Source organism: Elephantulus edwardii, unplaced genomic scaffold (assembly GCF_000299155.1).
Source record: "Elephantulus edwardii isolate Elephantulus edwardi_28Jun2011 unplaced genomic scaffold, EleEdw1.0 scaffold00082, whole genome shotgun sequence".
Lineage (NCBI taxonomy): Eukaryota > Metazoa > Chordata > Mammalia > Macroscelidea > Macroscelididae > Elephantulus > Elephantulus edwardii.
Genome location: NW_006399832.1, coordinates 7635293 through 7658774, shown reverse-complemented (window position 1 = coordinate 7658774; position 23482 = coordinate 7635293). Strand labels below are relative to the sequence as shown.

The 23482-nt window shown below is 43.4% G+C and overlaps 1 protein-coding gene and 1 pseudogene across 2 annotated transcripts in view; one reads left to right on the top strand and one right to left on the bottom strand.

The window, feature by feature from the left end:
- The window catches only part of CKMT2 (creatine kinase, mitochondrial 2 (sarcomeric)), a 43767-nt gene extending 28454 nt beyond the window's left edge, over positions 1–15313 (bottom strand). The window contains exons 1-2 of one of the 2 annotated variants that reach the window (XM_006889859.1): positions 15264–15313; positions 14205–14206 (exon numbers count right to left, since the gene is read on the bottom strand). The gene's annotated coding sequence lies outside the window, so the exon portion shown is untranslated. The remainder of the gene's footprint in view (positions 1–14204; positions 14207–15263) is intronic. The other variant, XM_006889858.1, reaches the window with a different exon arrangement.
- A 4745-nt stretch (positions 15314–20058) lies between these two features.
- On the top strand, positions 20059–23168 carry LOC102846810 (annotated as a pseudogene).
- The last annotated feature ends 314 nt before the right edge of the window (positions 23169–23482 follow it).

The following is a 23482-nucleotide window of genomic DNA, read 5'->3' as shown; positions in this document are numbered from 1 at the left end:
CTTTGGAATGGGAACAAATATCGATCTCTTCCAGTCAATTGGCCAACCGGCTGTCCTTCAGATTTCCTGGCACAATTTTGTGAGTACATCCAAGGCAGTGTCTGTTTGTTGAAATAAATCAATTGGTATGCTGTCAACTCCTGGAGCCTTGTTTTTTGCCAACTCCTTCATAGCAACTTGAACTTCCTCCTTCATCACCATAGGCTCTTGCTCATATGTTATTTCATGAAATTCCTCTGTGTCAGCCAATTCCTTCTGACACAGTGACTCTGTGTACTCCTTCCATCTTCTTTTGATACTTCCTGGATCATTCAACATTCTACCCAAACTGTCCTCAAGTATTGCCACCCATGGCTTGAATTTGTTTTTCAGCTCCTTCAGCTTAAGAAACGCTGAGCAAGTCTGGCCCTTTTGATTTTCTGACTCAAGCTCTCTGCACATTTCATTATAGTATCTTGCTTTGTTGTCCCGACCTGCCTTTTGAAATTTTCTGTCCAGCTCTTTGATTTCTTGGTTTCTTCCTTTAGCTTTGGCTTCTTGGTGCTCTAATGCAATACTCAGAGTCTCATCTGACATCCATCTTGGTCTTTTCTTCTTCTTCAGCCTTTGTAATGATCTTTCGCATTCTTCAGGGACAATTTTCTTGATATCCTCCCAGAACTCATTTGGTCTACACTCATTGGTGCTCAAGGCCTCAAACCTGTTCCTGAGATGGTTTTGAAATTCGGGGTCCACAAATAATTATATGAAGAGTTACGTGATTTCTATCTTCTGCAGTGATGTGATGGGATAACATAATGCCATTCAGATGTGTTCCTGCCTATATGCTGTGTGTTTCCTGAGGTTAGGAGAACCTCGTAGATAGAAGGGAAAGTGAGAGTATTTGAAAACAGGTGACGACATTGTGCTACCTCAACAATTTTGTTGTTGCTATGTGCTATTGAGTGGAGTTCAATTCACAGCGACCCTATGAACAACAGATCTGTCCTACCTTACGCCATCCTCATCATTTCTGACACATCTGAACTCACTGCTGCAGTTACCATGTCAGTCCACCTCTCTTGTCTGTTCTTCCATCTTGCAGAGCATGATGTTGCTTTCCAAGGAATAGCCCCTCCAAGCAACATGCCCAAAATATGTGAGATGAAGTTTGCCACCTTTGCTTCAAGAAACATTCTGTCTGCACTTTCACTAAGACATATCTGTGTGTCTTTTGGCCTCCATGAGATATTCAGTACTTTTCTCCAACACTACAGCTCAAAGGCATCAATTCTTCTGCTATCCTTATTCATCATTCAACTCTCAGATGTATAATAAGTGATTGAAAATACCATGGCCTGAATTAGGCACAACTTAGTCTTCACACTGACACTATTGCTCCTCAATAATTGGAGAGGTCCCTGACAGCAGACTTGCCCAATGGCTGATTTCCAGAAAAACAACATCTTCCCAGCCTTCTGTGTGTGCTCTTTTTGGACAATGCATGTAACCCACACCAGAACTATCCTTTTTTCAAGGCATCCCCAAGCTTCTTCCTCTATAGCCTCTTTTTAGCATTTCTGATACTTTAATATACTTTCAAGTCCCATTCCAAGTCTCTTAAGACACAATTTCATAAGTTTGGTTGTGGGATCTAAACTTAAGAAATATACTTAGATTACACTAAACATGTCCCTTTTTATCAACAATTTTGGAAATCTGCCTTGAAAGAGTAAAAAGTATATCCTTAGAAGGATGAGGAGACTTCATCTCACATACATTGGCAAGGTTGTCAGGAGATTCCAGTCCATGGGCAAGGGCACCAGGCATGGGAAGATCGAGAAAAAGAGAAAGACCCTCAATGCCTCAGTGAGATGGATTGGCATGCTGACTGCAACACTGGGTTTTCAGCTCAATACAGCACAGCATCGGACAGGGTTTCCTTCTGCTATGTGTGATGTTGCTGTGAACTGGGGCTCAGCTGATGGCAACATCAACAAAGCAGACAAGTGTGGCGGGTAAGTTTGGTTTCTCAACTCTCTCCACTTGAGTTCCTTGACTCTGCAATCTGATGAGCCTGGGCCACCCCACTCAAGCTCCTGACCCCTGATTTCATGAAAGGCTGTCTGGCCCTGCAAGGCCTGTACAACCATTTCAGGGGGTCAAGGAATGATCTAGCAAGGCTAGTCCACAGACAACAGAGAGAAACTTCCCAGTAGGGTAGCCAACATGACACATCCGTGTGCATACCCTTCCTTCCTTCCTTCAGGGATTCTTTTTGGACTGGGCAGGAAGGACAAATCAGATCAGTGACAAGTACAAAAGATGCCCCAGGAAATGGTCCCTTCTCTCTTCTCAGTGGTGTTCTACTCAAGGGTGGACAACTCAACCAATCGCATGCTTCAAAGTGCAGGAGGCAAGAGACTATGAAGGTAAGACTTAGTCACCGTTTTCCCTGGCTCCTGAGTGCATTGGATAGAATGTGACAAATTCCCAGTAAATGGCTTTTACGTGAGTGAATAAACAGTGCTCAGAAACTGAGAGCTGGAAAGGACTGGAGAGGCCATTTAGATCAAATTAGTTGCAGAAATTCCTTCCCCTTAAATAAAAAATCAAGCGTACTTCCTTCAAGTCAGAGTAGAATTGTCCCATAGACATTCTAAGGCACAGTGCTCTTTAAGCAGATCGCTTTCCCTTCTGTGGAGGACTAGTGGATTTAAACCACCAAACTCTCTGTTACCAGCTGAGTGCTTAACCCCTTTGCCACCATGACTGTTTTCCTTCCCTTTATCCCCATATGTAGTCCCAGTGCTGGGGATCTTATCACCTCCCAGAGAATCCCATTTCACAGTTGGGTAACTAATTACAGGACCATTCCTTCCCATCTTTATCTGGGGAAATGTTTATCTCTACAATATCTGCAGTGAATAGCACTAGTAGAGCAAAGGTTAGCCACTAAATTGCTAATCCAGAAGTCAACGGTTCAAACCTACCAGCAACTCTGTGGGAGAAAAGAGCTGGCAATCTACTCCTTTTAAAAGATTTCAGCCTAGGAAACTGTCCTAGTCTGTACCACAGGGGAGTCAGAATCAAGTCTATGCACACACAATAACAATCATGTCGCAGGTGAAAGAACTCAAACAGAGAGAGGTTAAGTAACAAGCCAAAATCACACAGCTAAAGAGAAATCACACCTATTAAGCATCGTGCTCTGATGGCCTAGTGGTAAGAACCTCTGCTACAACCCCAAATGCACACAGTTCAAATCCGCCAGCCGCTCTGTGGGAAAAGGATGGGCAATCTCCTCCCACGCAATTAACTGCTGCTGAAAACCTGCTGGAGGGTCAGCTATGGGTATGTTCCAACTAGGATATATTTAACAACCACGTTTTTACTTGCAGTGTTTACAAACATTATTATACTATGATTTAATGAAGTTGCTCCCATTATCTCCCAAGAAATGGAATTGTTCGATGAGATGGATTGATTCGGTGACTTAGAGTAATGGGGTTACGTGTGTCGGAGACAATAAGGTTGGCACAGGATAGAGCAGGATTCAGAGCTCTTGTACATATTGTCCCTATGGGTCACAAAGCAACTCGATGGCATGTAACAACAACAACTAAAAGTTTTTGCTGCTTGGGCCCTTTGTGGTACCTCAGATATATTGAAGGCTCAAACGCACTGCCATCAGGTTGGGTTTGAGATGTGGTGGGAGGAGACTGTCCATCTTTTCACTCCCACTTGTGCAGCCTTGGTGTTTTTAGCACAACAACGTGCAAATCACATCACCAGAGCTTCCTCCATCAGGAGCTGTGAATGGTTTCTGTCTAGTAGCATTTCCATGTTGTTGTTGTTAGGTGCCATCGAGTAGCTTGTGACTCATAATGACCCTATGTACAATAATGCAGAATCGTGCCCATCTCACTGTCTCTGACACACCTACCCCCATTACCCCAGTCACAGTCAATCCATCTCATCTGGGGTCTGCCTCTTCTGGGCTGTGCCGCCACCTTTCCAAGCATGATGTCCTTCTTCAAGGACTGGTTGCTCCTGGCCATGTGTTCAACATATGTGAAATGGAACTTCAAAATCAAATCTTTGCCTCCAAGGAGCAGCCTGGTTTCACCCTCTCCAGAGCATATCTATTTAATCTCTTAGCAGTCCATTGTATGTTCAGTACTCTTCTCTAGCACCACAACTCACAGGCATCAATTTTTCTTCTATCATCCTTAGTCATTCATTATCCAGCTCTCTGATCCATAGCAAGTAATTGTGAAGCCCGTGGCTTGGATCAGGCACCTTAGTCTCTAGATTGACATTGTTGTTCCTTAGTACTCTGGAGAGGTCCCTGACAGCAGACTTTGCCAGTGTAATTCATCTTTTGATTTCCTGGCTACGGGTACCAAGAGTATTGATTGTGGAGCCAAGAAAGTTGAAGCTGTTAACAATCTCAGTCTTTTCTATCATGAAGCTGCCAATTGGTCCAGTGGTGAGAATCTCTGTTTTCTTGATGTTGAGCTTCAATCCATATTTAAGGCTACAGTTGTTCACCTTTTGCAGCAAGTATTTCTGGTCCTCCTCAGTTTCAGCAAGCAGGGCTGTGTCATCTGCATAATGTAAGTTGTTGATGAGTCTTCCTCCAATCCTGATGCCACATTTTTCCTCATAAAGTCCAGCCACCCAATTGATCTGTTCTGCATATAGATTGGAAAGATAGGGAAATAATCCGGATGCACCCTGATGTACACCTTTTCTGATTTTGAACCTTGCTTTGCTCTGACAATTGCTTCCTGGGCAAAGTATAGATTTTGTATGAGCACTATTAAGTGTTCTGCAATTCCCATTCTTGAGAGTCAAATTAAAACTCATATGTTAGAATGAATTCTGGTTCATGGTGACTCTTCATCAAATTTCCAAGGCTGTAAAGTTTACCTCATCATTCCCTCCGTGGAGTAATTGGTGGTTTTAAACTGCTCATCTTTCTGTTACCAGTCCAACTTTTAACCTACTATCCTACCAAGGTTTCTTCTACAGGAGGAGGGAAAGATAATTATAAGGGCAAACTTCCAACGAGCACACAGTCATCATTCTTGGCAGCCTCTGAACTGGGGGTGTAGAGATTAGAACCATCTACTGTGTCCTTGTGGCTTCCTCCCCAAGAACACCACAGACCGCAGACTCCCAGGGGTGGATGAGTCAGTGTCGAACAGAATGAAAGATAGTGACATGTTCCATATGGGGAGAAGCCTTCAATAGAGAGGCAGGGAAGAAAGAGGACAAGGGAGTAATGACAAGCATCTTTTGATACTTTTGTTTAATAAATCTTTAAACACCAATTAATGGAGAAGTTTTTATAGAACATCAGGGATGTGTCGTCTCCATAACTTTTTAATCTATATGCTGAACAGATTATTCAGGAGGCTGGGCTTTATGAGGAGGAATGTGGTGTCAGGATTGGAGGAACACTTATCAATAACCTACATTATGCATGTGACACAACCTTGTTTGCTGAAACTGAGGAGGATCTGAAGTGCTTGCTGCAGGATGTAGTCATGAACTGTAGTCATAATTACAGATTGATACTCAATATCAAGAAAACAAAGCTTCTCACCACTGGGCCAATTGGGGGCACCATGATGGTTGGAGAAGAGATTGAGGTTGTTAACACTTACGGCTTATTCAGCTCCACAATCAAGACTTTTGGCACTAGCAGTTAAGAAATCAAAAGATGAATTGCATTAAGTAAATCTGCTGTTAGGGAACTTTCCAGAGTACTGAGAAGCAACATCAGTCTAGCGACCAAAGTGTGCCTGATTCAGGATATGGTCTTCGCAATTACTCGCTAAGCATCAGAGAGTTGGGTAATGACTAAAGATGATAGAGGAAGAATTAATGCCTCTGAGCTGTGGTGCTGGAGAAGAGTCTTGAACATACCTCAAAGAAAACAAATAGGTCTGTCTTGGAGAGGGTGAAACCAAGTTTTTTTCTTGGAGGCTAGGATTTTAAAGTTTTATCTCACATACTTTGGGCATGTGGCCAGGAGGGACTGATCCTTAGAGAAGGATATTGTACTTGGAACTGTTGAGGGACAGCACAGGAGGGAAAGACCCTGGATGAAATGGATTGATACAGTAATTAAAGCAATGGGGGTAGGTGTATTAGAGTCAATGAGACTGCCTCAGGACCCGGCAGGCTTCAGAACTATTGTATATAGGGTCGCTATGAGGCACAGGTGACTTGATGGCACATGACAACAACAACAATAGTCTGAGGAAAGACAGCCCAATAATTAATAAAAATCAATGGCAAAAACTTATATTGCACTTAAATTGAGGACAAAGGAGGTCACATTCCTAGTCAATAGATTCATCCTGAAACACAATTATTATTAGTGACAAGATACTATCCATACACATGCAAGGAAGACTTTGTAATACCACTAACATTCAAATATGTTCACCAACAACTAAAACCAAAAAGAGAAAATAGTAGAAGATCTCTACCAGCTTTTACAGTCTGAAGTTGATCAAACATGCTACTAAAATTCATTCATAATACTTGGTGACTGATAAAAGTTGGGGGAACAAGTAAGAAGGACCAGTAACAGGAAAGGCAGGCATGGTGACAGAAATGCACCTGGAGACAGAATGATAAATTATTGAACAATCAGTGATTTATTAATTGCAAACACCTTTGATAGAAAGCACAAATGATGACTACACACATGAACCTCACTTGATGGTCTACACAGGAATCATACTGATTACCTCTGTGCAAAGAATCACTGGAGAAGCTTAATATCCACTGTGAAAACTAGGCCAGGTAGTGACTGTGGAATTCACCAACTACTCACGTGCAAGTTAAAATTGAAGCTAAAGAAAATGAAAACAAACCCACAAGAACCAAATTATGACCTTGAGTTTATCCCACCTGAATTAAAAAACCATTTTAGGAACAAATTTAAGTCATTGAACACTAATGAGCAAAGACTAGCTGAGTTGTGCGATGATAGCAAGAATATCGTCCATAAAGCAAGCAAAGAGTCATTACAAAGACAGACGAGGAAGCAAAGACCAAGAAAAATGTCAGAAGAGAATCTGAATATTGCTCTAGAATGCTGAGAAGCCAAAACTAAATGTTGAACAGAAGTTAGAATTGAACAGAAGATTTCAAAGGACAGCTCATGAAGACAAAGTAAAGTATTATAACAAAACGTGCAAAGAGCTAGAGGTAGAAAATAAAAAAGGAAAAACTTGCTGGGCGTATCTCAAGATAAAGGAAATAAAGAATATATTCAAGCCTCAAGCTACAGTACTGAAAGTTGCTTTGGGCAAAACATTGAGTGATCCAGGAAGCAACAAAAGAAAATGGAAGGAATACAGAAAGTCACTGTACCAAAAAGAATTGGTAACATAGACACTTTTTAGCATATGATCAAGAACCAATGATAAAAAAAGAGGAAGTTCGAACTCTGAAGGAATTGGTAAAAAATACAGCTCCAGGAATTAATAGAATACCAGTTGAGATATTTCAACAAAAAAAATACAACCTTGGATGTGATCTCTGGGTTACGCCAAGAGATCTGGAGAATAGCTACCTGGCCAACTGACTGGAAGATATCCATATGTATTACCATTCCCTAAAGAGGTGACCTAATGGAATGTAGAAATTATTGAACAATATCACTAATATCACATATAAGCAAAATCTTACTGAATATTATACAAAAATTACTAGAAGAGTACATTGCCAGAGAACTTCCAGAAATACAAGATAGATTTCGAAGAGTCCATGGCAATAGGGATATCACTGCTAATGTCAGATGGATCATGGTTGCAAGTAGAGAGTACCAGGATGTCTATTTGTGTTTTATCAACTATGCAAAGGCATTTGACTGTATGGATCACAACAAATTGTGGCTGACATTGAGAAGAGTGGGAATCTTAGAACACTTGATTTGCTCATGTGGAACCAGCACCTAGACTAGAAAGCTGTTGCCTGATCAAATCAAGGGAACACTGCATAGTTCAGAATCAAGAAAGAAGTACATCAGGAATGTATCGTTTCTTCATACCTTTTCAATGTATATTCTGAACAGATCATTTAGGAGGCTGGACTTTATGAAGAAGAATGTGGCATCCGGATTAGAGGAATACTTATCAACAATCTGTGTTATGCAGATGACACAACATGCTCACCAAAACTGAGGAGGACTTAAAGTGTTTCCTGAAAAACATCAAGGACTGTAGCCTTCAATGTAAATTGAATCTCAACATCAAGAAAACAAAGATCCTCACCACTGTGCCAATAGACAGCATTATGATAGAAGTAGAAAAGATTGAGCTTGTTAATGATTTCATCTTGGTTGGATCCACAACAAACACTCTTGGTTCTTTTGGAGAAATTTGCTGTTAGGGACTTCTCCAGAGTGCCAAAGACCAATCATGCCAAGTCTAGAGACTAAGATGTGCCTGAACGAAATTTTAGTCTTCTCAATTGCTTGTTATGCATCTGAGAGTTGGATGGTGACTAAGGATGACAGAAGAATTGGTGTCTTGGAGTTGTGGTGCTGGAGAAGAGTATTGAACATATCATGGCCAAGAGAAGAAACAGGTCTGTCCTGGAGAGGGTAAAATCAGATTATTCCTTGGAGGCAAGAATTTTAAAGCTCTGTCTCTCACACTTTAGGCATGTTGCCAGAAGGGACTAGTCTTTGGAGGAGGACAACATGCTTGGAAGGTTGTAAGATCAGCACAGAAGATAAGGTTCCTGGATGAGATGGACCGACACAGTTACTATGGCAATGGGGTCTGGTATGTCATAGATGGTAAGGTTGGCTCAGGATTGGGCAAGGTCCAGAGCCATTGTTCATAGGGCCACTATGTATCATAGCCATCTTGACAACACATAACAAAAATAACACACGCCAGACACAAAGTCCTAAGAGACTGATGAGTAATACGATCTTGCAAGTTCCGTTCTGTTGTTGTTGACTCCATTACCATTGAGTCTATTACAACTCACAGTGACTCTATGTTAGAGTAGAAGAGTCGCATGAAGTTTAATCATTGTGAGAACAGATGGCCAGGCCTTTATTTTGAGGTCACTGGATGGGTTTGAATTACCAACATTTAAATTCACAGATGAGTGAACTTAATGAGATAACTGTACCACCAGAACTATTCTATTCCCATTTCCAGTTGAAAAGGAGGCAGAGAGAGATGAAATGATTTGCCCAAGATGGCACAATGAGTGGATATTTTGGGATGCAAGACCCTTGTTCAGATGTGTGCACTATCCTGAGCATCTGGGAAGGCATCTAAAGGAGGTGGTACCTGGAACTGAAGGAGTTAGAAAGCTCTGTGAGCTTCCAGAAAGTCGGCCTGGTGGTCGCCCAGGCCATTCAGCTGTTCTACTTGAGAAGGTGTGGTCAGTTGCCTCCTGTGTGATTTACAGCCCCTCAACTGCACTGGAGGGTCAGCTATGAGTCAGTTCCAACTGGACTGCAATGAGAGTGTTTGGTCTTAATCAGATCATAGTGTTGCTTATCTCCACCTGCCCTGGGGCTGGTACTAGGCCACAGATGCCTGAGTGCATTGTCTCTCTCTGGACACTGTCTTTCTGAGCATCTGCCAAGGGGAAGAATGGCCATGGGCTGTACCTGCTTATACTGCAGAAAAGAAGAGAAAAAAAGAGCGAAATATGCTCCTCCTTATTTCATGCCTAGGTTCAGAACCCTCCAGGATGAAGCCGACATCTGGGCTATTGTCACTAATATTGAACTCTTAGAAAACTCAAAGTCAAATGATACATCTGAAAGTTAGAGGGTTACCTTAAACTAGACTGAATATGTCTACAATGTATGGTGGCTGTTTCTGCTCAAAGACCACAGAAAACAGTCATGAGTTTGGACTGACCTGACCTGGTTCAGGGTCCAAAACACCTGCAGCTACCAACCAGGGATGTTGTTTCTGTCAATTTTGATGTTTGCACCTTTGAGTCTGACTGGATTGCACTGAGAGTGAACGTGAGTGTGGGTCCTAATTAGATCATGGTATTCCTTAACCCCACCGGCTGCTGGGCTGGCACCAGCCCACAAACACAAAAACGAGTAGATACCCTCATACCCACACTCATAAATGGTTGATCACAGATACTTATGAGCATCGTCTCTGTCTGGACAGTGAGGAACAGCCGTGGATAACAAGTCTGAGACCAATCATCCTGTGAGGGCTTTGGGCTCGGGGAGACAGTAACCTCATTGGCAGATTCCTCATAACAGGCCAAGAGCCAAGCCTCAAATCTCACTCCTCATGAGACAATCTGTCCAGGCATGCCTGCATCCATCCACTCACCCATCCATCCATCCATCCATCCATCCATCCATCCATCCATCCATCCATCCATTCACCCACATTGTACCAGATACTGGAACTGCCTTCAAGGAGTTCATAGTTTGGTGGAGAAGATATATCATTTTGAAAAAAGATTGTAACCAAAGTAACATAAGAACAACAACAAAATAAAAATAGAAGACTCAATTCTGCATGGTGGAAGTTGCTCTGGAACAAACCTTTGGGGAATGCCAGTTTGCCAGGTGGACAAGAGGAAGACCTTTCAGGTAGAGGGAACAGAATGAGCAGAGATGGGAAACCGTGAGAGGCAGCTAAGCATCTTGGGGAGTGCAAGGCAGGAGCAGAGGCAGCTGCTGTCGGCCAGAGCTGATCAGGACAGGTTTCACAGCTAATACAAGAAGGTCACCATGACATTTCAGACTTGGTTTCAGAGGTGGCGAAAACTGATGATGGAATTGTGTAGCAGAGAAGCAACTTTTAAAAAAAAGTATAAATTTTAATCACACCAGATCAAAGCATGGCCAGTTGACTGCTACCATGGTGGGTTATGTTTAAAAATTGGGAGTCTTTGCATCTTCTAAAACATTTTGATAATTTTATTTCTGGTAATTTAAAATTTTGAGCTTGTATTTTATGTTGAATTTTTCGACACAAATTAGCTCTATTAGTTTGTGTAGTTTTAATTTTTTTTTGTTTGAAGAATTTAAAACTCAAAGTTGAAAAAAAAATAGTATAGTAGATACGCATCACCCAGTTTCACCAATTGTTAACACTTGAGCCATCCATTCCCCTGTTGACCTTTAATGCTACACAGTGGTTCTTTTTTCCTCTCTCCCCAAGGGCATCTTGGACCATCTGAGCACTGCTCTGTCCCTTCTCAGAATGTGTTTTGATATTTTTAGGCTAGACTTTGTATTTAATGTATTTTATTTGTTTTTACCTTGTCATCTCTGTAAAGACAAAATTTTAATCCAAGAGATTCCCAAAGGGTGCTTTCAGATGTCTTTGTCCACCAGATGGATTTAGCAGATCAGTCTCCCAGGCTATTACCCCAGACTCTCCTAACACTGATCCCAGTGACCACCCTGACCTATGGGCTTCACTCGTCAGGTCCTGTATCATCCCACCTGTGCCCTTTTGCTCTGCCTTTTCCTTGAACTTGGCATACCCTTCCCACTTCCCACCTCTACCTCAACTAAACCCTATTATGTTTTTTCCTTTAATATTTATTGTACTCTTCCCAAGAATCATGGACAAGCAAATGGTCTTAGAAACTCTTGTGGGTCTTTGCAATAATCTTACAAAGTAGGCACTATTTCGTGAATGGGGATTAGTGGACTGCTCCTGGGCTCAGGGCCAGCACATTGGCAGAGCTGAGATTTGAACCTAGATTTGGTTTTGGTCATGGATTCAGGGTCCTTGTGATCCACAGCTCTTCACATAAAGCTCTGCGGTGGTCAGGAACTGAAGGGGAAAGCACTTGACAAACCTAGGGGTGCCTCTGACCAACCAACCCATTACTCGAGCAGATCCTAAGCTCAGGATTTTCACCTCAGCATGTGACTCCACTGGAGTCTCAGAATATTAAGCCTGTTCTCTTCTCTCCTGTCCTTGGGCTTCTAGTGGTCAAGATGCCAGGGATGCCTCTGTTCACTCCAGTCTGACACAAGGTGCCCGCACTGCCAGCCAGGCCACACTGGGGATGCTGGGGCAGCAAGGCTTTCCCTAGGATGATAGGTTGTTTCCTATTCCAACTCTCTTTATTCTTCCCTTATACCTTCTACCCTCTACCCTTCTTTAAGTAAAAGTGGGGATTGAGGGGCTGAAGAGGGAGCCGGTATCCAACTCTCATCCTATAAAAGTTGTCTGTTTCCCTGATCTGGAGCACTGCTATGGCGCTTGGTTTAAGTAGCACTGTTTACAATATCAAGGCTAAAATCAGGCAGAAGTTCTAGGTCCTCAAACCAAGGATCTTTCTTGATGGTGTTCAGGAGCAGAGCCTGACAGTGCCAACGGCGAGGAGGTTTTCTTTATTCTAACTTTTAAAAAACCAACAGTTGCATTAAGCGGCTTGGTCAGAGTTCATGAACGACAGGTGTCTGTCCCGGCCAGCCCTGGTGGGACTCTGGGCCCTGTGGAAGAGTTCTGTCTGGTTCTAAAGCCTTGGATTCTGCCTCTGCCTCAGTCCTGAGCCTCCTGTCTTCTGAATATCCTGGATGGAGATGCTCTGTGTGCCTTTCTGCTGACTCAGAGTTATTTCTGGTCCAGCTGTACACGGCGTCCACGTGTCCGAGCCCCTCAGGGACGCAGGGCAGGCTGAGGGCCAAGGGAAGAGCACATGTCAGCTTTCCATCCAAACAGAGTCACCCCAAAAGGGAGGACATCTCCAGGGCTGGCTCTTTCCACAGAATGCTCTGAACTGATCTCATTATGCCTCTCTCCTGGGCCAGCAGAAAATGAGTGTCCTCTTCCAATTTAGAGAACAATGTGTTCATGTTCCCTGATGACTGTTGGACAAACAACAAACCTTAATGGGAAGCCTTGACCATCTCTGCTCTATTCAGCAAGTAGAAATCTTAGGCAGAAGATATTTTCTTCCCTTTGTAATAGAGACCTTTCCTAGCTCTTGTGGAAAAAGACCCGAGACCATTGCCAAAACAGCCTCTCAAAGACTTTGAAGAAAACAGAAGAAAGCTAACAGCCCTGTAGTCCTTTGAAATAGGTAAAGGAGTAGGTGATTTCCTTTTCTGTCCAAGAAAGAATTGGTCAGATTCTCAGTGCCTGTCCAGCAGGGGTGGGTGTCACCTCCAAGGGTCACCTTTGGGACTTGGCTCCCCCCAGTGTTCCTGGCTCAGGGAACAGAAGCTCCCAGAATGCTCTATGCAAAGTCCCACGTGGTCTACTCTGGGAAGACAAACGAATCCCTCCCTAGAATGTGGCGGAGATGGAGACACAGGGCTCCAAACAGTGAGCCAAGTCTGTCCCACAATTGGTCACTCTCCTGCGTCTAAAAACCCAGGAGTCTCCATTCCTTACCCAGTATCATCTAATCCACCATTTTGGGATCATTTTCAGTCACCCCTATAAAAAATGTGACCTGACCCATGACTCGTGTTCAAGAATCTGATCTCACTGTGCCAGTGAGAGAGTCTATGGAGTGACGGTGCTTTTTATGGATAGCTTTATTAAACTATGTCTTGGTGCAAAGAGGCAATGAACTCCAAAGGCACGCTCTTTGGAAGAGATACCTAAAAATGCTGAGGAGAAAGTCTAGTGCTCAAATAGTTACACAAAGTTGAAATCCTCCCCAGAGTCACTGTGATCCGCAAGCTCTCTTGCCAGTTTCTCATGTCTTCCTGAGAGAAGACCAAGGACACTGGTTTGGGAAGGAGGAAGTGGGAGAGTTGTGGACAGAAGAAGCTGCTCTTGTGGGAGCAGCACTCCAGTTTAATGTGCTGAGGCCGGCCATGGAGGCAATCATGGCCACCTCAGGGCATATGCCTGCTGACCCTGGCGAGTTACAGAGCCGCAGATGACATAGTACGCACAGACGTGTCAAGGACAGCTAAAGTTTTGGCAAATGTCACTCTCCATAGCAAGCAGAGCAGTCAAAGTTAGAAATGCCACACACTCGAGATTGTAAAAGGCAAGGGGCAGGAAGGAGCAAGTCTGGCGGGAATTGTTTCAGGGCCAACAAGCCAGCCAAGCAAAGCACAAGCCCTTGCCAGAGAAGATAGCATTTCAGTAGATTCTGCAGATTTTTACTTCTGGTGAAAGGAAAAAGTGAAGAGTGAACCTCCAGCATCTTCAGCAATGACATTAGCAACTCATCGCAGTCAATGGGATTTCTACTCACAGCAAACTCACGTCTTAATGCACAGGGCTGCTGCTGAGGCTTTCTTGGCTATAATCTTTATTAAGCAGGTGGCCGGGCCTTTCTTCTGCCCTGGAGGAGTTGGAACCACCAGCTAGTAGCAACAAAGCAAACCACTTGCTTCACCCAGGCCAGTTGAAGATGGTCCCAAACTTGTTGATTACTTTCTTCTGTTGCTGTTGTGTGTCGATGAATTGCCTGTGTCCCATAATGACCCTGTGTACAGCAGCTCTGAAGCCTGGTCTGGCCTGAGCCAGTCTCACTGACTCTGATACACCTACCCACATTGTCCTAGTTACTTCCTTCTAAGGACCTCAAAATGGAAAGTTTTCCATTGGTTCATCCCATGCCACTGATCTGCACTTCCTTGACACTGCAGAGGGAAAAACATTCTCAGAAATGAATGGATTAGTCTTGTAAATGACAAGGGGAAGGAATTTGACAGGTAAAGTTGTCTCAAATTCAGTGACATTTAGCTTTTATTTATTTTTTTTTCTCTCACACCAACAAAAATTTCTGCCAAGGGACAGAGAAGCTGCTGGCGACTTTAAAGAGCTGCCACTGTTTCCTCAAACTGTGTGACTGCCCTTGTCCAGGTACCCAGCCAGCAAGATAAGCACGGGGGACTCACTCGTGGTTGCTTACTAATCTGTAGCAAGAAATTCCCCATTTTTCACCACATCAAAGATTCTGCTTCATAGGTACGACTGATATCTGTCTCTCTCCTAACCTCATAGCACCTTTCTACAAAATTAAATCCTCTTTTCAAGTTTAGAACCCAGGCCAGGGACAGAGGAATCTATAAGCCAGGCAAGCACAGGCTTATTTACTGATCGGTAGTGAACACTGCCACTGCCACTGCCACTCAGTTTGCACCTCATCTTCCACGCTTACCTTGCTTATTGGATCTTTGGTCTCTGATGGCTCATACTGATAGCCTCCTACCCAGCCCTGTCCACAGCCCTGGGGTCCGCTACTCATAAGGCCTGCCCACATTAGCTCAGGAATAAACCCTAATGAGGGAGAGATAAAGCAAAGTTTCATGGTTTCACTGACCTTGAAGCGGGAGTCTCCACGTCCTGCTGCAAGCAGACAGGCGAGAAGTGTAATGGGAGCTGCAGGAGCCTGGCAGGGAGAAGGCTGGGGCTGGGCGGGGCTGAGGACCCATGCCGGCCAATCCTGCCTGGGACCTCCTGGAAGACTTGCTCCCCCAGCTGCGCCCTTGAAGGACAGCCAGGGACTCTTCTGCCACCAGGGTTTTTTCTAGAACTTAGCTCTCTCTAAAATGTTTTCTTCCCTCTTAGAGAAAAGGCAGAACCGGCTGTGTTCCTCTAACCCAGTCCTGGACATGCCACTTCAGGGTGCTGCGGGGGTTCCTGGGGCCTCTACCTGGCTGATGAGCTGTCCAGCCTGCAGGGCCAGGCCTCTGGGTGGAAGAGCCTGTGGGGAAACTGCCAACAGTTACAGGAGATTTTCCCCCCCTTCCCTCTGTCAGGAGCTCCACTCTAAGGGTCCCAGATTCTGGGGCCAGGGTCTTTGGGGAGGAAGGCATCTAAAGACTCCTCATTCTTGTCACTAATCTAGTCTGGAGCCAGGTCTGGGGCCTCCTCCCAGCTTTGAGTCTGGGACCTGGATTCAGGAACACTATCAATGAGATGTCCCACTAGCGTAGGACTATCTCAAATAGACCACTCCCCGAAAAGTCCAACAGGCCATATTTCTGCTTAAAAATAGCCTTCCTTGGGACATCTACTCCAGACCGGAAAGGTTGACTGTAAATAGCAACTACCCACCAGGATTTTGGACAGCAGCCCTGCCATTTCAGATGGAGCTGCCTCGGCTTCTGGTGAAGGTCACGTACCAGTTTCTGTGGCCACGTGAACACTGTCAGTGGATGTATTTGATTTGCTTCTCAGAGCACTGGCCTGGGCTCAGAGGTGATATAGCCACAGAGCTCAGGAGTAACCACCTAATAGGTTCTCTAGTAATGCTTTCTTTCCCACTTTAAACAAACAGGTGATAACAATTGAATTTTGTGGTGGGTGGGGTTCTGGCGGGGAAGTGAATGAAAGGTATTCATATATATATATATATATATACACACACACACACACACAAACACATACACACACACAAAACATAGGGACCCTCTGGTGGCCTAGTGGCAAGGAGTTGTGCTGCCATCTCAAAGGCATGCAGTTTGAATCCAGTGGTTCCACAGGAGAAATATGGGCAATCTCCTCCTGTATGATGATCTGCTTCTGAAAACCCACTGAAGGGTCAGCTATGGGTTAGTTGCAGCTCAATAGTACACAATAACAAAACATTTACTATTCCATCCATCATCATATACCAAATCAAGCTTAATACTATCAATTCTGATTCACAGTGCCCCAACATCAGGCTTCTGAGGCTGCAAATCTTTATATGAAGAGACCACTTATTTTTTTCTTCTCCCAAGAGTAGTGTAGAAAATTGGAACAGCCTGCTTACTGACAGTGAGGAAGACTACAGCCTTCAATACGGACCATATCTCAACGTGAAGATGACAAAAATACTCACCACCGAACCAGTAAGCGAAACCATGATGCTGTTGTTAGGTGTTGTCGAGTCAAGTATGACCCATAGTGACCCTGTGAACAACAGATCTGAACCCTGTCCTATCCTGTGCCATCCTCACACTTCTTGACACATTAGAGTCCATTACGGCAGTCACTGTGTCAATCCACCTGACTGAAGGACTTCCTCTCCTTTGCCAATCCTCTACCCTTCCAGCATCGTGTCCCTCTCTCCTAGGAATAGCACCTCCTAATAACATGCTCAAAGTATGGAAGGCCTTTAAAGAGCACTCTGGCTGCACCTTTTCCGAGACATATTTGTTTGTACTTTTGGCAGCCCATGGGATGTAAGCGCTCTTCTCCAACGCTACAGCTCAAAGGCATCAGTTCTTCTGTTATCCTTATTCATTGTCCAGCTCTCAAATGCATAGCAAGTGATTGAAAGACCACGGCTTAAATCAGATGCACCTTAGTCTTCAAATGGACATCATTACTCCTCAATAATTTGGAGAGGTCCCTAACTGCAGACTTTTCCAGTGCAATACATCTCCTGATTTCCTGACTGTTGGTACCAAGAGTGTTAATTGTGTATGCAAATTAGATGAAGTAGTTGACAGTTTCAATCCTTTTTCCATCTATCATGATGTTGCCTATCAGTCTAGCAGTAAGAATCATTGTTTTTGTGAGATTTGAATAATAGTTGTATAATTAACAGATCTTCCTTGTATGCGTATGAAACTCTTTTAAACAGTTGGAAGGTAGATTGATTTTATTTCATTAACAGTCAAGTGTGAGCTGTTTGATCAATTTTATTTAATTAACAATCATTTGTGAGCTGCTTGGTGGTTTTGATTTAATTAAGAATCAGCTGTGGGCTGGAAGCTCCTTGTTTAAACCAATTAGGACTGGGTTGGGGGCCTTTGTCATTAAAAGTTGGTTGTGAAAGTCATGATAAATAGAGAAAAGATTGAAGTTGTCAATGATTGCATTTTATATGGCTCCACAATCAACACCTGTGGTACCAGCAGTTTGTTGTCAGGGGCCTCTCCAAATTACTAAAGAGAATTGATACCAGTTTGAAAACTAAGGTGTGCTTGGATCAGGCCATGGTCTTTTTATTCACTTGCTATACATCTGAGAGGTAGACAAAGAATAGGGATAATTGATGCCTTTAAGTTGTAGTGTTGGAGAAGAGCACTGTAAAGATCATAGCCGGCCAAAGGAACAAACAGATATGTCTCAGAAAAAATGCAGCCAGGGTGCTCCTCGGAGGCAAGATGGCAAAGTTTCATCGCACATATTTTGAGCGTGTTGCCAAGAGAGGCTTTTCCTTGGAAATGGAATCTATGCTTAGAAAGGTGGAGAGTCAATAAAGGAGAGGGAGACCCTCAATGAGATGGATTGACAGAGTGACTACAACGATGGGCTCAACTGTGTCAGTGTGAGTATGGCACAGGATAGAACAGGATTCAGATCTGTTGTTCACAGGATCATTATGAGTCAACTCAACTCAACGGCACCTAACAACAACAACAGCAACCCACCTCTCACTTACTTACTCACTGGCCTGTTACTCACTTCACCACCAGTATCTGTGCAAAAATGTCTTAAGTTATACATACAGAATTCACACACTTTACTGTTATACTGTTAGAAACTATGGAGCTAATTTTGTCTCATTTATAGTGAGTGGTCCTATGTGGGACCACTTACAGAATTTTCTTGGTAATCTTCATGGATTCAGGAGGGATCAGTACCTGAAGAAAGATATTACATTAGATGGAGAGCCGAGGGGGAGGGAGAATGGAAGATTCTTAATGAGCTGGATTGACACAGTGATTGCAACATTGCACTCAAGTAGAGCCGTGAGAATGGCAAAGGCAGGGCAGCGTCTCCTCCTGTGACATGCAGGGTCTGTAGGAGCCAGGACTGGCCCAGTGACATCTAACTACCATCGGTGTTAACATAGATTGCCATGTTGTTCTCCCAGAGAGCCAGTGAGTGGGTTCAAACACTTTGGTCAGAGAGTCAAGCACTTAATTATTTGATATATATGTTATCCCAGTGACCACGTTTATATGAAATCAAGGCCAAAAATTTTAAAAAAGCAACCTCCTTTTTACCTATTACATACTTGTTCTTTTCTATGCCTTTTCATAATTTTATTAAAATTATTGCAGATCAGCACCATCTAAACAGATTTCATCATTCCCCAAAACATCATGCCACTCTCTTAGAACCCCCCCCCCACCCAGCCAGTTTGTGACTTCTGCTCTAATGAGCCACAGTCCCTCTGGCCTGAGCACCATACAGGCAGAACATGGCCAGAGGCCATGAGGCTACCTCTTGTTGTATGGACAGAAACAGGAATGATGTATATAACTGCCATATTATCAGTTTGGCTTTAAAAATTTTTTTCATTTTATATTGATTTTTTTTACAAAGTTCATATAACATTGTGTTTCACACTATTCTTCATTCACTTTGTGTTTCATACAATCATTCCCATTCATTATGTTTTATAAAATTAATCAACATTGGGCTATGCCCGCCATTCCCTTGTCTTTTCAGATCCCCACCAGACCTTTACTATTTCCTTTATCCCCTCCATCCACTCACCACATTGTGAAACTCTGTGATTTTGCCCCTACCTCTCCTCACCCCTCTGTTCCCACTCCTTCCCTGCTTTGGATCCCTATACATGTTTTACTATTTATCTTTCTATTTCTAAAATAACGATATTATTCAGTGTTTGTCCTTATGAGACACCACTGCAAGAACATGGAAACAGCCCAAATGTCCAACCATAATTGAATGGATTGAGAAATTATGGTACATTCACACAAATGGAATACTACACAGCATGCAGGAGCAATGATTTTGTAAATTACTACCCAACTGGGGGGCGGGGGTGGGAATGACTGGAGAGCATTATGCTAAGTGAACTAAGTCCCATAAGGACTTATTGTATAAGACCATTAGAGTAGAAATAGATAGCTAGTAAAACACATATGAGGATCTGGGGCGGGGGGCGGGTGCAGAGCGGTGAGGATGGGAAGAGTGTAATCATAGGGTCACACAATTTGATAGATGGAGGGAGGAATGAGTTAAGGAAATGAGAAAAATCTGGTATGTATGCTAACTTTGTAAGTAAACCAGTATAAAATAAAATAAAAAAACAAACAAGCAAACATCTGATCTCTTGCATTACCCCGATGCAGCTGGTAAGCCTTGGGTTGCTCTGTCCTAGATCCTGCCCTGTCTGGTAATTGTAACCATTTCTGTCAAGATGCCTGAGGAAGTGCACCATGGAGAGGAGGAGGTGGAGACCTTTGTCTTTCAGGCAGAGATCGCCCTACTCTTCTACTCCACTTTCATTCCAACAAGGAAATTTTCATTAGGGAGTTGACCTTTGGATGCACTGGACAAGATTCACTATGAAAACCTGACAGACCCTTCCAAGTTGGATGGTGGTAAAGAGCTGAAAATAGACATCATCCCTAACCCCAGGAATGTACCTTGACTCTTGCGGACACAGGCATTGGCATGACCAAGGCCGATCTCATAAATAATTTGGAAACAATTGTCAAGTCTGGTACGAAAGCCTTTATGGAGGCTCTGCAGGCTGGCGCAGACACCGCCATGATCGGTCAATTTGGTTTGGCTTTTATCTTGCCGAGAGAAAGTGGTCGTGATCACAAAACACAATGACAATGAGCAATATGCCAGGAGTCTTCAGCTGGGGGTTCCTTTACAGTTCATGCTGACCATGGTGAGCCCATTGGTCAGGGCACTGACACTATCTTGCACCTTCAAGAAGAAGAAACAGAGTACTTAGAGATGAGTCAAAGACATAGTGAAGAAGCACTCGCAGTTCATAGACTACCTCATCACCTGTTATTTGGAGAAAGAACAAGAAAAGGAAGTCAGTGATGACAAGACAAAAAAGAGAAAGGTGAGGAGGAGGAAGATGAGGAAGATGTTGATTCAGATGAGGAGGGTGACATTGATAAGGACAACAAAAAGAAAACCAAAAATCTAAGGAGAAATACATTAATCGGGAAGAACTGAATAAGACTGGTCCATTTGGACCTGAAATCATGAAGATATCACTCTGGAGGAATATGGAGAATTCTACAGGAGCATTGCTAATAATTGGGAAGACCGCTTGGCAGTCAAGCACTTCTCAGCAGAAGGTCAGCTGGAATTCTGGGCATTGTTGACCCCTTGCCAGGCTCCCTTTTCTCTCTTTGAGGACAAAAAGAAGAATAACATTAAACTATATGTTTGCCATGTGTTCATCACAGTGAAGTGTGATGAGTTATTAACACCAGAGTATCTGAACTTCATCTGTGGTGTGGTTGACTCTGAGGATCTGCTCCTCAACTCTGAGGATCTGCCCATCAACAGATTTCAAGAAATGCTGCAACAGAGAAAACTGTTGAAAATCGTCTGCAAAAATATTGTCAAGAATTGCCTTGAGCTCTTCTCTGAGTTGGCAGAGGACAGTGCAAACTACAAGAACTTCTTTCATGCAAGTGAAAAGACATTGAGCTGAGGGTTGAAAAACGTACTTTATAGTCTTTGGTTTGTGACCTTTATCTGTGAGAGTTTTAGGGTTGTTTTTTTTTTCTCTAAAATGTAAAGGTTGTACAAAAAGAAATTAGAAGGTCTTTTACTGAGCTTAGAATATCAACTTCGTGTGTATGCTTTATTTCCTAAACAAACATTTACTGGCACTATGAAAAAAAAAGAAAAATAAAGACAGAGAAAAAAAAAAGAATGCAAACCCCCTGCCCCCACAAAAACCCTAATGTAGGGTCAGTTACAAGTAGGTTCTAACTAAAAGGCACTGAGAATAAGAGAGAAAGAAATACTTCTGGATGTTGCTATTATTGTTGTTGTTGTGTGCCATAGAGTCGGAAGCGACCCATAGCTGATCCCCCAGGGGGTTTTCAGATGCAGTTAATCACACCTGAGGAGATTCAATCCTTCTCCCATGGAGCAGCTGGTGGCCTCGAACCATGTGCCTTCAGGATTGCAGTGCAGCTTCTTGCCACTAGACCACTAGAGCGAAATAAAATAAACTCCCCTTGATTACGATGACAAAGTAATCAAAAGATGAGACTCAAGCTAAGGCTAGTTCCCCTTACTCATTTCTCCTCCATGCAATGGGCTAACGCTACACATGAAGGGACACTACAGTTGGCTTTCCAAGAGTTAGGGCTGTGAAGCTGCTCTCCCTCTTTCCCCAGCCAGCCACAGAAATGATCCAAGTAGGAGCTGCAATTCTGTTTATCTCTGTCAGAGCTGCTAAACTATTCCACAGCCCTTTCTCAGGGACAATTATCCATGACCCCCGACCTGCTCCCTATCTTGTACTCAGCAGTTGTGAAAATCCAAACTCCACCATTTCCTTGTAAGATGAGCCAACCCGGCAGTTTCTCTTCAATAAACTTTATTGGCTTGAACTGGGTGCTGTCCTTCCTCGGTGACCTTATACCAAGTGTCCGTTTGTAGTATGCCAAAACTCGATCTAGAGAATGACTCTGGGAACCAATAATAACATCTGATTGATTATTATGAACTTCAAAGTGGCCGACCATTTTCATTCTGTACTTGATAGTGACAAAGATATTAACAAGCTTATGTCTTTCAACGTGATGTAATTGAATTTTAGCATATTCCTAGTAATATTGGTAATAGTATACATTGTACTAATCCAATTGAAAAGGAAAAAAAAGAAATACTTCGAGGCATTCTGTAAAAAATCTGAAGCTTGGAATCCATGAGGACTCTACCAGCCAGCATCACTTTTCTACTTCATTGTCACACTTTCCAGGCTGGAGAGGAGATGACTTCTCTCTACCTGAGGATGAAGAAGAGAGACAGACAATGCAGGAGAGCTAGGCTAAGTCTGAGAACCTCTGTAAGCTCATGAAGGAAATTTTGGATAAGAAGGTTAAGAAGGTGACAATCCCCAATAGGCTTGTATCTTCACCCTGTCTCACTAGCACATATGGCTGGAAAGCCAGTATGGAGCGGATCAGGAAAGCGTAGGTGCTTCAGGGCAACTCACAATGGGCTGCATGATGGCCGCAAAGCACTTGGAGATCAACCCTGATCATTGAGACACTGAAGCAGAAAGGTGAAGCAGACACGAAAGACAAAGTTGTTAAGGACCCGGTGGTGCTACTGTTTGAAACTACACTGCTCTCTTTTGGCTTCTCCCTAGAGGATCCTCAGACTCACTCCAACCACATCTACCGCGTGGTCAAGCGAGGCTTAGGCATTGGTGAAGATGAGGCGACAGCTGAGGAACCCAGTGCTGCTGTTCCTGATGAGATCCCCCCACATGAGGGTGATGAGGATGCATCTCACACGGAAGAAGTCGATTAAGAGTTCCTACTGTAACACTGTCTTTGTAATGACCGTTTGCACTCTTCCTGGATGATACCTTTGACATCCTCCCACAACTCATCTGGTCTTCACTCATTAGTGTTCAAGGCCTCAAACCTGTCCCTGAGATGATTCTGAAATTCAGGTGATATGAAATCAAAGGCATATTTTGGCTCCTGTGGATTTGGTTTAATTTTCCCCAGCTTCGGCTTGAACTTGCATATGAGTAATTGGTGGTCTGTTCCACAATCAGCCCCCGGCCTAGTTTTCACAGCTGATATTGAGCTTCTCCAGCGGTTCCTTCCACAGATGTA